We start from the raw sequence: 15132 nt of genomic DNA, 5'->3' as shown, positions 1-15132 counted from the left end.
AATCATAAACACAATAAAACAAGAGCAGGGCCTTGCAGGATATATGAGAATGATGCTTTACCATGTGGAGAAGGGTCATCAACTAAACTTGCTATGCCTACCTGAGATTTAAATAGAAAAAGAAAAGGAAGGAAGGAATTGGAGTTAGGCAGAGAGAGCCACAGGTACAGAGACCCAGAGAAAGAAGAGAGGCCTGGGGAAGGACACACAGGAGAGCAAGCGTTTAGGCAGAGGCCCAGCAGGTCAGGGCAGGCTGTGATAGGTGGTGGGTCCATGGTGAGGACTTTGAACTTCATCTCATATCCACCAGGCATCCCTAGGAGAGATTTTTGTTGTTACTATTGTTGCCTTTGTTTATTTCCGGCTGTGCTGGCTCTCTGCTGCTGATCACTGGCTTTCTCTATTTGCGGCGGCTCGCAGGCTTCTCATTGCGGTGACTTCTCTTGTTGCAGAGCCCAGGACTCCAGGTGCAAGGGCTTCAGAAGTAGTGGCTCAAGGGCCCTGGAGCACGGGCTCAGCAGCTGTGGCACACAGGCTTAGCTGCCCTGAGGCTTGTGGGATCGTTCCAGACCAGGGATCGCACCCATGTCCCCTGCATTGGCAGGCGGATTCTTAAGCCCTGGACCACTAGGAAAGTTCCCTAGGAGGGTTTTAAACTGTGAAGGGATTTGCTCAAATCTGGGTCTTCTTAGATACGCTCATAGAAAAAGAGATTTGTGGACTGTTATACAGAGAAGGGACCAGAGAGATGACACGGTCTGCCCTCCCTCCCCTTACTCATACACCTCCAAGGTCAGGAAGGTCACCTGAGCACTTGATTGTCTGCAAAGCACCTCCACACTCACAATCTCACTCATCCTCAAAACACCCACAAAAGAGGCAAGGCAGATGTAACTATTCTTCTTTAATAGATGAGTTCATTGAGGCTTAGGAAAATTAAGAGAATCTTACATTCTTCAAATCTTGGAATTGCAGCCCACTTTTCCAAAGATTGTCAAGGTCCAAAAAAGTCAAAGTCCAACTAAAATAAAGTGCCTTGAGTTAAATATACTAATTAGGGTTAAATCAATTGGCATTATGCTCAGTTGACTCCATTCACTCAAAAATGTGTTTCTAAGTGGCTCCTGTGTGTCAGCACATGCCAGAAGCCGGGAATGTGGCCATATTCAAGACAGTCCCAACACTCAAAGCCAAGAGATCAGCAGCTGAGAAGTCTCTTGGGTCTCACCCTGCTCTAGTTGCCCTGGCCTTCCTGTCTCTTGAACAAACCTAGTTCATTTCCGCCTCGGGGCCTTTGCACCTGCTGTATCCCATTCCTGGAAAACGCCCCAGATAACCAAAGGGCTTGCTCTTTTGTTCCGGTCCCTGATCAAATATCTGAGAGAGGCTTTCTATGACCACCGTATTTCTTCGTAGCATGAAGACGACTGCTCCACCCCCATCCACCCCCATCATCCTCTACCCCTTTACTCAGCTGTGTTTATCCTCACTGGACTTTTCACTATGTGGCATTACAACATACACACACACATTCATGCGTGTTTATATATTTTTATTTTATTCTTGTCATCTCTGCTAATGTAAGCTCAAGGAAAGACTTCGTCAGCCTTTGTACTGTGATACTCAGAGCACTGGAACCCTTCCCAGTACATAATTGAATAAATATACAAAATTTTTATAAGTTGGATGTTTGGTATAAGAGGTCATAGAATCCAGTTCAAACTAAGACTTGAAGTGGAATGAAATGGAGTCAATTAAAGTTGGGCCAGAAAAGGTTCATTCAACAATTCATTTTACAAAGATTTATCAAGCATCTACTCTGTATCTATTTTATTTCTTTGGGATACCTGGATGACTAAAACATAGAAAACCTCTGCCCTCAGAGTTAATAGTCTGAGTTACTAAAGGAGTTACTAAAGGGTTGAGATCAATTAGGTCAAATCTAGGAAAGGAAACTTTAGTTGAACTTGAGTCAGACTGGGTTGATTCAAGCTGGACCAAGTTGTTTCAGACTGGGTTGGGATAACGGGTCAGTGCACAGCTAGTCCGGAGAAGGCAATGGCGCCCCACTCCAGTACTCTTGCCTGGAAAATCCCATGGATGGAGGAGCCTGGTGGGCTGCAGTCCATTGGGTGGCTAGGAGTCAGACACGGCTGAGTGACTTCCCTTTCACTTTTCACTTCCCTGCATTGGAGAAGGAAATGGCAACCCACTCCAGTGTTCTTGCCTGGAGAATCCCAGGGACGGGGGAGCCTGGTGGGCTGCCGTCTATGGGGTCACACAGAGTCGGACACGAGTGAAGCGACTCAGCAGCAGCAGCAGCAGCAGCACAGCTAGTCTTGGCCCAGCTGACTTGTACTGAGCTGGATAAACCTGCGCTACGGTAAACTCAGTTTTGTTGCACTGCATTAGGTTGGGCTGTATTGATAGAAGCTAGGCTGGGCTGAGGGGAGAAGGAGCGAGCTAAGTTGAAAGTGTCTTTGGGGAGAATGGATCCAGGTTGCAGCCTGTTGACATGCTGAGTCACTCTGTTATGCACCTGAAGCTATCAAAACGTTGTTAATTGGCTATGCTCCAATATGAAATAAAAAGTCTTTTAAAAGTTGAGGGACTCCCCTGGTGATCCAGGAGTTAAGAATCTGCCTTTCAATGCAGAAGACATGGGTTCGATCCCTGATCAGGGAACTAAGATCCCACATGCCACGGGGCAACTGAGTCCACGTGCCACAACTAGAGAAAGACCAAGCCACAGTGAACGCCTAGCCAAAACAGACAGAAGCTGAAAATGTCATTTGCTCTCGTGCTGAACTCAGGCAAGCACTGAGTCAAGCACCTGGCTGAATAGATGTGGGGTAGGTGAGCTCAGTCAACTTTGGTGGTTGGGGTGGATTGTCCAGAGTAAGGTTGGATGAAACAGGCCTTCATTGAGTTGGGGAGAAGGGAGAGAGCTTGTGCTGAGTTTCTAAGCTGTGTGGAGTTGGGTCATATTGAGTCAAGTTTCCTTGAGTTCCTGGATGGAACTCAGATGAGAGGAGGCATGTGTAGCTGGGCTCATCTGAGCTGACCAGGGTTGAACAGACTGGTGCTAAGTTAGGCTGCCGGGCCTGCCGGGACCTAAAATAGAAAGCAGACACCAATAAAGCACAGATGCAGACAGCCTGGAGAAGTTACTCATCCTCTCCACACAGAGTGTCCGGAACCCGCCATAGCCCTCTGACGGCCGCCTGCCATCCCCCCAGGTTGGGGGAGGCCAAGTCCTTCAGCCCCTCAACCTTAAACCATGCTGATGACTTTCTCATACATGCGTTTGAGACCAGTCTCCTGGAGAACCCTGAACACAGATCCATGGACCCCCCACTACCCAGATCCTCTTTTCGCAGACTAGCAGACAGTAGAGACACCTCCCTACCCTTCAGCCTCCCCTGGAGCTCCCTGAAGACTGTTTGATTGCAGTCTTCGAGAGGCTTGGCCACAGGATGCACTCAGCCCTCTCGGCCATGCAAGGCACACGGCAGGGCTCCAGGCAGCAGCCCCCAGGCCCTCGAGCACCATCAGGGGCCTGCTAGAGCAGTTTGTCCTCAGTGACTCCAGGGTACCAGCAGCAGCGCCTTATAAGCAGCTGGCCCAAGACAACAACCTGCTGCTCTCCCTGAGCGAAGCATAGCCACATCTGGCCAAGGGGCCTTTGAGGTTCAAACAGTCTCTTCTTACCCCGCTTCTCCTGGTACCCACATACTAATTAGTCCCAAAGCCAGAGCAGGGCTGAAGCCTGGGTTCTCCAACCCCGAGCCTCCTGACAGCAACTACTACCACCCACTCATCACTGCCTCACACACACATGTGCACGCACACACACACACCTCACACTCATACTTCATCTGGGTCACCTACATGGAGAATGAGTCACTTTGACAACAAAACCAAAAGTTCCCTGTTTTTCTCCTCCTAGCAGACACTGATAGGAAGCGTGGAGAAAAAACCAGAACGAGAGGAGAGCAAACAAGAAATAAGAAAATCCCAAGCATCATACGTCATTTTGAGATTGAGGAAATGGGAGAGAGGGCCCAAGATACAAGGAATGTCTTGATGAGGCTTGAAGAGGGAATAGAATATCCCTTTTCCAGTTCTATCCCTGTTTTCTCCAGTCTTTGGGGCCACAGAGAACACGGGGAAGGAAGGCCAGTTCTGAACATCCCATCTACTGTGAGAGGCATGAATCAAATGAGAAGGAAGGTGCGTGTCAAGCACCCTCAGGCGGCAGGGCTGAAACAGTCCTTTTAGAGCATTTGTACTCTCTCTGCCCCAGGACCTTTGCAAATACAGTTTCCTCTGCCTCTCTCTTGCCCTATGCCTGACTTAGACGTCACCTTCTCAGGAATGCCTTCCCGACTGCCCCCCACCATCACTATCAGTCTTAGAGCACTCTGCTCTTCTCCTTGAGCATTTGCCACAGTTCTCTGTTGCTCACCACTATATCCTTACATCTCGTACACAGTAAGTGCTCAACTAATATTGATGAGTTAGTGAATGAATCCAATACACACACACACACACACGCACACACACACATATGCACAGTCACACACAATTTACAGATGAAGAAAGTAGTCTGGGAGCCAGGGACTGACACCTTGATCCACACAGAGTAGGCAGTTGAGTCAGTGCTAGAATTCAGACACCCCAACTGTTGAGCCAGGGGACCAATTCCTCTCCCACATCTGGACAAGCTGGAGTGGTCTCCAAGCACAGGGTGGGGTAAGCGCCAAGCAGAGGCTGATGTGAATTAGGGTTCCCCGCCCCCCACTCCAGCCCTCAGCTCTGAAAGTCTCTCCTCCCCACAGTCACTGCCAAGGGCTGGGCCTGGAAACTCCTCGCAGCCCTAATCCGCTGCATCCACCATCAAAGCCCCACTTGATTACCCACCGCAGAATGACAGTCTTAGAGCGGAAAGTCGGGAGCCTTCTGTGGATCAGAAACAACTGTTCTGACAATCAGTTCCTGAGCCTCAGCCTGCCAGGTAGGGGGTTCAGCATCCCAGCCTGTGGACCCCCTCCCTGCTCTCCTCACTCCACTTGAGGACATCCATCTATTATGTGCCAGGCCTGCAAGGCCATTACTGTATTTCAACTTCACAGGGTCATACAGAGGTATATGCTGTTATCATCCCATGTTATAGATTAGGAAACCAAACCTTAAAGAGGTTAAGTAACTTGCCCAGGACCACATAACCAAAATAAAACAGGGTAGGCTGTGGAAGCCAGATCTACGTGATTCCAAAGCCAGTGGGCTATACCACCTTCAACAGGCCTAGCACCAGACTCAACCCAGGACATCTCATGGTTGTTTGTGTGGTTCAGCTTCCTTAGATCAGTGGGACCCCCAAGACTCTATGAAAATTTCCTGGGGGCACCCTGGGACACAGAAGGATGGCCTGGAGCTGGAGCTTCAGAACTCAAGCCCAAGAGCACAGTTGTGTGTGCACACAGATATGCACACACAGATGTACACACACATGCACCTACATACATCTCCAACAGAAGCAGGGCCAGTCTCCATCGCTTTCCCATGTACAGTGTATCTGAACAGAAGACTCTGCTGCTAGAAACCATCTCAGGAGCAAACCTTCACCTCCTGAACCTCTCCAGCGGAAGGGTCCCTGATTCCCTCATGTCTTCAGAGTGAGCAGGGCAGGCCAGCTTTTCTGCTCCTCCCACTCCGGTCCCTGGGTGCCGGGTCTTCCCGCTGACCCTGCAGCTGGGGCTGGGAATGGGGCTGGGCATGGGTGGAGAAGCACTGGCAAGATTTGGCGAGGTCAAGGGCAAGGCCTGAGGCAGCAGTGTGGGTGGGAAGGTCCAGAGAGAGAGGGAGAGGCTGGGGGCAGGGGGGGAGTACTCCTGCCAAAAACGCTTATTCTGAACCTAATCGTGAGGAACCTCTGAGACAAATCCAAGCCAGGAGACAACTCCCTGAACAACCAATCTGGGCCCTTCAGAAACATCAGTGTCGTGAAAGATGACCGAAAAAGACTTGGGAACCGCTCCAGATTAAAGGAGATTAAAGAGACATGACAACGAAAATAAACGTTCTACAGGGCATTATTTAGAAAATTGGGGAAATCTGAATGGGTACTGTGTATTAGATAATAATAAAGTATCCAAATTGAACTCAGGGCAATAATCGTATTGTGGTTATGTAGGAAAACGTCCCTGTTTGAGAGATATGTACTGAAGTTTGAGGGCCGAGGGCTGTTATTCACTTACAAATGCTGAGAGACTGACGGTGGGGAGAGAAAGAGAGGGAAGCAGAGAGGAAAGAGGTGAGTAGCACAGAGGGAGGAAGGGGAGAATGTATTCAGACAGGTAACCTGAGATGTATGATGTCGTTACAATGATTCTTACAACTTCTCTGTTCTTTAACTTTTTTTTTTTTTCCAAAATAAAAAGGAGTATTGGTTAGACTGAGAAAACAGGAGAAGGCATCCCAAAAGCAGAGGTGTGCATGCCTGCAGGGTTGGTGGGGAAAACCATGGGGCTGATCTTCGTTACTAGAGAAGGGAGGGAGTTGGGGTGGGCTTCCTGAGCCAGAGACCACAGGGCTTAGAAATCCAGGAGGGGGTTTAGTACTGGTCCCCCCAGAGCTCAGGGCAAAGAGAGGAGGGAAATGAGGTCTAAGGGCAGCGCGTGGGCAGCAAGCTGGGTGGCGCATGAAAGAGAGAGGCAGACACAGATACAGAGGGAGGGGCTGGAAGCCAGAGCTAAATGAAGGGGGCTGGCCAAGTGCCATGGGGCGAGATGGACTGAGATGAATCTGTGAACTCATGTCCTGGTGACAGGTGGGAGGGCCAAGGAAGCAGGGGATGAAGGAGGATCACAGGCTTGGACACCGGCTCACCCCGCAGCTGGCCTTTTGCGGCACACGCACACATGCACGCACCGAGGGCTGGACACAGCCTGGTGAGGCAGCCAGGCCCCACCCTACGCTACTTGGTGCCTCTTTTTGTTCATCCATGAAAGGTGGCAATAGCTGTGCCCAGCTTATGGACTGCTGGTTGTGAGCATCTGGTGAGCTTGTGTATGTGACGTGCCCAGAAAGCACATAATAAACGTTGGCTACTACACTACCAACCCATGAACTGTCATCTACAAAGCAGGAAGCCGCACGTTTACTCCACGGACAGTCAGGCTCTTTGCTGTGGGACAGCATCATCCTAGGTGCAGACACTGAGGCTGCGAAATGAAACAGACAGAAGTCCCTGCCCTCAGGAGAGACAGCTGGTAAAATCAGTGATCAAAATACACAGCCTGTTGGATGCAGGAAGCGCTGTAAAGCAGGAGGGGACAGAGTGCTGGGGGTGCAGAAGGGTAGGAGGGTGCTGTCCAGGAAAGGGCTCACTGAAAAGGTGACATCTGAGCAAAAGCAGTACAGACGTGGGGGAGAGGAGCCCCCCGGGCCAGCAGAGGGAACCGTCAGTGCAAAGTTTCTCAGGCTGAGGCCAATGAGGCTGGAGCAGAGCAGCCAGGAGTGAGAGAGGAGGGAGGTCAAGGAAGGCGGGGACAGACCATGGAGGATTTGAAGCCACTGTTAAGAACTTTTCCTCTGAGTGACCAGGAGGTCATTGGAGGGCTGGGGGCACAGGAGTGGCAGGATCTGACGACCATTTACAGTCTGGCTCCAACACTGAGAACAGCCTGACAGGAGCAGGAGCAGAGAGACCAGTTAGGAGGCTAATTTAATAACCCAAGAGCAAGATGATGGTTCTTGGACACAGGCGGTAGTTGGGGAAGCTGAGAAGTGGTTGGCTTATGGGTAGGACTTGGAAGCTAGAGTCAGCAGGGTTTTCTAACAGAGGATCACAGAGCTACCCTGCTTGGTGTGGTAAAGCTGGGAGGAAGGTGACCGGAGGGTCTCCGCGTGAATGCCACGCTGCAGGGACCGGATGGAAGGCACTTGACGATCCCATGAAAGCCTCTCTATGGCAGCCCAAGGGTGTCCCCTGGGGCCTGCAAGCCCCTCCCCACCACTCCCTGCCCGGACAGGACCGCAGAGGCCACAGGTTACGGAGAGGGAGCTCACACCCCGGCAAAGATTGATGCCTTTTAAACAGACCCAGAGTGAGAAGGACAGAGAAAGTCAATATTTGTCCGAGCAAGCCAAACAGGCAGGCTCGCCCAGGAATGTGAGGGCGGGAGGGAGGCCCAGCGCCCAGAGAACATTATTTCAACAGACAGATATTTGGAAACCGTCACTGTCCTGGTATGGGGGGAGGGGCAGTTCATCAAGCCCTCCTTTCTGCCCAGAGATGGATGGGACCAGGCCAGGCAACAAGGGGGCAGGCCGGTGGGTTCACCCAGTCATGGCCCATCATTTCCCATGACTGGAAATCAGAGCTCAGAGAGAGAATGGGATTTGATCCAGGACATACAGGGAACCCCAACCCCACCCCGGGGATCTTCACATCTCTCAGGCTGAATGGTAGGCATTTCCACCATCCAGACCCTGTCCACCTGCTCCCCATCACTCATGTCACACTCCAGCCATTCTGAGCAATTTATGGCCCCAAAACACATCGGGAGCTGAGCTTACATTCACCAATGTGCTTTGGCTCACACCACCCCTCTCCCTGCCACACCTTTTGTTCACTCCAATTCTTTCTTCAAAACCTGGTTCAAGGTTCACCTCCACTAGCAGTCTTCTTGTTTCAAGGACAAGCGCTCATAAGGCCAGGGAGCCCAGGATTGGCCAGTTAGGGGCTAAATGACTCCGGAAATTCCTTAACATTCAGACGCCCTAGTTTTCTCATCTGGAAGATGGTGGGGCGAGCTAAATAACACCCCCTCCCAAAGATGTTCACATCCTAATCCCTGGAACCTGTGAATGTGTTACCTTGTGTGGTAAAAGGAGCTTTGCAGGTGTGATTGTGTTAAGGGTTTTAGAATGGGGAGATTATCCTGGATTATCTGGGCAGATCCAGTGTGATCACAAGAGTCCCTGCCACCCTAGGGAGGCAGAGGGTCGGAGTAAGAGGAGGGAATTTGGTGACAGAAGCAGAGATTGGAGAGATGCAAGAGCCATGAGCTGAGGGACACAGCCAGCCTCTGGAAGTGGAGGGACACAAGCAGTCTCCAAAACCCGACAAGGCAGAGAAATGGATTTTGCCATCATAGCCTGCAGAAAACAGCCCTGCCAAAACCTTGACTTTAGTCTAGTGAAAGTGGTTCCTGATTTCTGTCTCCAGAATTATAAGATTGTAGTTCTGTGTTGTTTTAAACCACTCAGTTTTGTGGGAATTTGTTACAGCAGCAACAGAAAACACATTCAGGCAAATACAATATTCAGGCCTAGCTGCTGGGCCCTGCTGTTGCTCAGTCACTGAGTCGCATCTGGCTCTGCAGCCCCATGGACTGCAGCACGCCTGGCTTCCCTGTCCTTCACTATCCTTCAGCGCTTGCTCAAACTCAGGTCCACTGAGTCAGTGATGCCATCCAACCATTTCGTCCTCTGTCATCCGCTTCTCCTTCTGCCTTCAATGTCTCCCAGCATCAGGGTCTTTTCCAATGAGTCAGTTCTTCGCATCAGGTTGCCAAAGTATTGGAACTTCAGCTTCGGGCTCTTGAAAGACCAAATAGCATTCCACATGGAGACTCCTTAGCACAGCACCTGGGACAAAGAACGGGATCAGGAGTGTCAGGTGTCCAAGCTAGGGCTCCCATAGCCCCCTGATCCCTTCACAGTCCCTGACAGCTTGCTTTTTTCCTTTTTCTATTTTTTTGGACAGACCATAAGACATGTGGGATCTCAGTTCCCAACCAGGGATCGAACCTGCACCCCTGCTTTGGAAGGGCAGTCTTAACCACTGGGCCTCCAGAGAAGTCCTGACAGCTTGGTCTTTAACTGTTCATTTACACCTTTGCCCCTCCAGGCTGTGAGCAAATTTGAGAGCAGGCTCACCGTACCATACTAGTCTTAGGTATCGCCAACTCCAACCACAGAGCAAGTACTCAGTAAATGTGGAATGAACGAAAATGAATGCCTGCTAGCATCAACCCATACACAGCGTGGCTTTATTCATATAATAGAACCCCAGATAGAGAAAGGCAATTTTAAATTCTAGAATCCAGGGGACCAAACCTTGGAATCCAAATGCCAGAAGAGATCTCTGGAAATGGCTGGGTCCTGCAGGGCCGCCAGGTAGATGTCAGAACACCGAACCGTCCTCTTTCCACTTAGATCCCCAGGTGGCTCCTCCTTGCTGACAATGTGAGAGGCAGTTTCACACGCCTGGCTGCTGCCCGCAGGTTAAAGGCAGTAGCTGTAAAGGCAGCCTGTGGGATAGGCAGCTGTAGGATGGATCATGGTGAGGGTGAAGTATACACTCACCATTTAACAGCCTTTACTATGTCCCAGACATGGGGTAAAGTGCTTTACACCATGGTTTCACTTCATGCTCAGTGTCTACTATTATTCCCATTTACCAGGGTAGAAGCTGAAGGTCAGACAGGTTACACAGCTCACCCACAGTCACACAGCTCACAAGAAGCTGGGTCGAGACTCAAACCTCAATCTGTCTCAAAGGCCGGTTCTATAACCACCAGCCTCACTGCCCATCAGGCTGCTGTGTTCTCAGGTTGTGTTGTCTACAGAAGCCGGGTGGGGCCTCAGGGCAGTTAGCTCGGTGTACTGTACTTGTCTGAGCTCCTTTCTAGATTTGTTCAACAAACACTTGTTGAAACTCCTCCAGGTCAGTACTTGCTCTGTGCACTGGGGACAGAGAGGCCACCTAGCCCAGTGTGGGGGACAGATCTTGAGCAATCATGACACGGTGGTAAGTGCTGGGTTAGTAGGACTCGAGAGGCCATGAGGCCGTGGGCATGGATGTCAAAATCGGATGGGCAGGGACTTGCCTGGCGGTCCAGTGGCTAAGACTCCGTGCTCCCAAAGCAAGGGGCTCGGGTTTGATCCCTGGGCAGGGAACTAGATCCCACACGCCACAACTAAAGAGCCCACATGCCACAACTAAGATCCAGAGTAGCCAAATAAATAAATATATATATATTTTTAAAAATCTGCTGGGCATCAGAAATAAAGCTTCCTTGGCAACAGCCGAACACAGGAGATGAGACGACAGCACATCCTTTGAAGGGGAAACTCCAGGCCGAGGAAACTGCATATGCAAAGGCCCAGAGGCAAGAGTATGGACCATTCAGGAAAACACCTGTCATTCAGGGTGGCTGCAGGGGAGTGGGTCGGGAAACGTGATAAAGCTGGAACGTGAGCAGGGGCTACATGCAGACAACAGCACTGAGAATGCACTGGAGCCTGAGGGCAGTGGGACTCTCTGGAAGTATTTCAAGCAAAGAAAGGACTTGGCCAAATTTTTATTGTCTTTCTAAAGTAATAATGACAACAACAACAGTATCTATCATTTATCTAGTACTCAGTCACTCTTCTAATCATTCTACATGGATTAATTCACTTAATCCTCAGTATAGGATCATCACTAACATATAGTATCCCAGTACACAGATGAGGAAACTATAGCACAGAGAGGTTGAGTAACTCGCCCAAGGTCACACAGCTAGTAAGTTTGCAGAAATTAGATTTGAACCCAGAGGATCTGGCTTTAGAGTCCATATGCTCAATCTGCTGAACTCTTCTCCTAAAAGGCAGGGTTTAGATGTGCCTGGATGACACCAGAACCCATCACAGAGCAAAGTAAAAAGGAGAAGGTGCCCAGGAATTCTGTGCTCAGCTGCCCTACAAGTGGACCTGGCTCAGGTAGAGGGACCCTGCTCTCCAAGCTGCTCCGGGCCCAAGGCAGTCGGTTAACTACACACATTCCAGCCTGCCTTGGAGTCACTGCCAGGCTCCCACCCTCGAGTTCCCAGGGCAGCGCCTTATCTTCCCAGATTTCTCTGGGATTTCTTGCAACTCTGCTCTCCTGGAAGGCCTTTCCGCTTTGCTTCAGATCCTATCTCCCTGCGTGTTTCCCATTAGGAAAGCGATTAGCACGCATCTATTTGCATAAGCACGGGGGCTCCCTAGACCCAAGCAAGCCATGGCCTCTCCACAGCTGGAAAGTGGATCCCTCTGCAAAACCTGGCCAGTGCCTTGTTGGAAGCTACTTGCCTTCTCAAGGTGCCTCAGTTTCCTCATCTTTAAGTGGGGATAATGATACCACATGCTTCCCTGGGCTGTTGTTATGATTACCTGTGATGATATACGTGAACGATGTGTAAATCAATAAACAGCTAATTAGGAGGAGGGGAGTTCTTACTATTATGAATGTTATTATCACTGCCATTCAAATAATTGTTGCAATTAAAGAGAAACACATAGAGTAAAAGTTCAGCTCTGGGCTTCCCAGGGGGCTCAGTGGTAAAGAATCCCCTTGCCAATGCAGGAGAAATGGGTTCGATCCCTGATCTGGAGAGAACCCACCTGTCGGGGACCAGCCAGGTCGGGGTGGTCGGGGACCACCACAACTACTGAGCCTATGTTCTAGAGCCTGGGAGACACAACTGCTGAGTCCACGCGCCACAAGCGCTGGAGACCACACGCCATGGAGCCCGTGCTCCACAAGAGAAGCCTCCGCAAGGAGAAGCCCAAGCACCGCCCCTAGAGAGTAGCTCCCACGCGCCTCCCTAGGGAGCGCCCCTCTCCCTAAAGAACAACTTGGGCAGCCATGAGGACCCAGCATAGCCAAAAACAAATAAATAAATAAACGCTTTTTAAAAGTTCGGTTTTGTTAAAGCAGCAGTATTACACCAGCTACACAGAGAGTGAGGTTCTGGAGGTCATGTAGCACCTGGCCAAAGACGCCACGCGAATCAACGGGAACATGGCGAAGTTCACTGCCATCAAGAATAAGCATGCAAGTAGCAAACTCCTGAAGATCAGCACGATTCCTCGGCTGCGCTCATAAGCCATCCAGGAGCTTGCCTCACCTCGGCTGGGACAGTCCTAGGCCCCAGGGCGCTGGGGAAGAGTGTGCTGTCCGTGCATTTTGTCTTGCTGATCTGGAATTCCTGAGTGTCTACAGTCCTCTGGTCTATCATATGAACCTTCTTCTCAGACCGGTTTCCTAAATGTATACGGAGGAAAAATAAAGATGCTACTGCTACTGCTAAGTTGCTTCAGTCGTGTCCGACTCTGCACGTTCCCACAGACGGCAGTCCACGAGGCTCCCCCATCCCTGGGATTCTCCAAGCAAGAACACTGGAGTGGGTTGCCATTTCCTTCTCCAATGCAGGAAAGTGAAAAGTGAAAGTGAAGTTGCTCAGTCGTGTCCGACTCTTAGCGACCCCATGGACTGCAGCCTACCAGGCTCCTCTGTCCATGGGATTTTCCAGGCAAGAGTACTGGAGTGAGGTGCCATTGCCTTCTCCAAAAATAAGCTATTGGTTTAAAAAAAAAAAAAGTTCTGTTCTGTTGTAGGCATTCTAAAGGGCAAAAAGGAACAAACCACATTAACCACTGACAGTCTACTATTTGGCAGGCAGTGAGCTAAGAGATTTCATATGTCCTCTCATCTAATTCTCACAGTTTCTCTAGGAGATAAGGATTTCCCCATTTCACAGATGGGAAAATTGAGGTACAAAAACGCAAGGTCTCCTAACCAAGGTCACACACCTTGTAAACGGCTTTGAACTCAGGTCTACCTGGCTGTATAACTCTGGACTTGCTCTAATCAATCATGCTGCCCTCCAATCCCTGGTCTCTGAAACACAGAGAAAGCAGTGAACATCTGTGAAGCTGCCTCCAACCCTAGTCCTAAGACTCATAAGAGAGACTGACAGGAAGTGTTGTGCAAAATAATACAAATAACTCTTACTAGATGCTAGTGTTCATGAAGTGAATCTCACAGCAATCCTACATGGTAGGTTATCCCCATTTTCTTGATGGGAAAACTGAGGCACAGAGAGGTGGAGTGACTTGCCCAAGATCATACAACTGGTAAGTGACAAGAGTCAGTATTTGAACCTGGCTCCAGACCTTATGCCCTTAACCTTAACCTCTGCACACAATACTGGAGATTCTGGGAGGTGAGACATGTTCCCATATACACATATGCACACAGACACACATACACGCACACAAACAGCATTCCCAGTGATCCAGGCCACTACACCTCCTATGGCCCCACCCCCCTCCCACTTCCTTGTATCGGGGATGCCCTAGATAAGAATATGTGGACAAAATAAAATAAAGAATATGTGGGCAGAGGTACATGCCCCAGTTCCAAGACCAGGTTCCCAAGGCCCACTGTGGAAGGAGCCATCCTCTCAGGGCCCCACTTCCCTGTAGGCCTCGCTACTAGTGAAATACCATGGGCCTCCGACTCGGCTCCGATATAAGGACTTGGCACTGCTTTCCAGAGCCCTAGCTGTGGTCCATCTGTTACCCTTTAGAGGGGACTTGGCGGTCCCGGCTGAGTTGCTGGAGAAGCAGATGTGAGGGGCTACAACTCTCCCTGCACGCATCTCCAGATTTCAGCTGTCTTTGAGGAAAGAGAAGCACTCCAAACCTCTTAGCCTGCACCTTTCCCCATGGATCCTGAGTGTCTGGGCCCTGTTCCTCTTTCCCAGGGACAATCTGAGAACCCAGCAGACCCAGGGAAAGCGCAGCACACCATCCTTCCAGCATCCACACCTCAGAGCATTCCCCTCCAAACTCAGCATCCCAAGACCCAGGCTCCTCCCAGGCTCAGGGGATCACCCAGGAACCCCAACACCGCAGCTCCAGTACTAGCAACCTTGGTAAATGACAAAGAATTTCTAGGACTCTTTCAGGAACTTGACTAATTGAAGCAATCAAACAACAGACAGAGGCTCTGTCCACAAAAGAAGCAGTTTGAAAAAAAGAAGGGAAAAACAAAAACAAGAAAAGCTAATCTGCAGGTGTAAACATCACTGCTGAGAAAATAGCCTATTGAGTGCTGAGTCCAGCAGCTCAGGCCTCCATCATCTCGTTTGACCACTTCTTGCTCAGATCAATACCCACTGGATAAAGAAGTCAATGAATTAAACTCAGCACAAGTTCAGGATTCTAGCATCCAAATTCTGTCACTGCCTTTTTATATAACGTTTACAAAGATCTCCCACCCCTGGGCCCCTGTAAAATGAGGGATTGATC

General features: G+C 50.1%; 1 long non-coding RNA gene across 1 annotated transcript in view; it reads right to left on the bottom strand.

Annotated features, from left to right (window-relative positions):
- Positions 1–887: 887 nt before the first annotated feature.
- LOC121819226 (uncharacterized) overlaps positions 888–15132 on the bottom strand; it is a 32507-nt gene continuing 18262 nt past the window's right edge. Inside the window, exon 3 of the long non-coding RNA XR_006059472.2 lies at positions 888–9657. This is a non-coding gene — a long non-coding RNA (uncharacterized LOC121819226). The remainder of the gene's footprint in view (positions 9658–15132) is intronic.

The sequence above is a fragment of the Ovis aries genome, chromosome 1 (genome assembly GCF_016772045.2).
Source record: "Ovis aries strain OAR_USU_Benz2616 breed Rambouillet chromosome 1, ARS-UI_Ramb_v3.0, whole genome shotgun sequence".
In the NCBI taxonomy this organism is placed as follows: Eukaryota; Metazoa; Chordata; class Mammalia; order Artiodactyla; family Bovidae; genus Ovis; species Ovis aries.
Note: the sequence above shows the minus strand (reverse complement) of the source record. Positions and strands in the feature narration are given on the sequence as shown.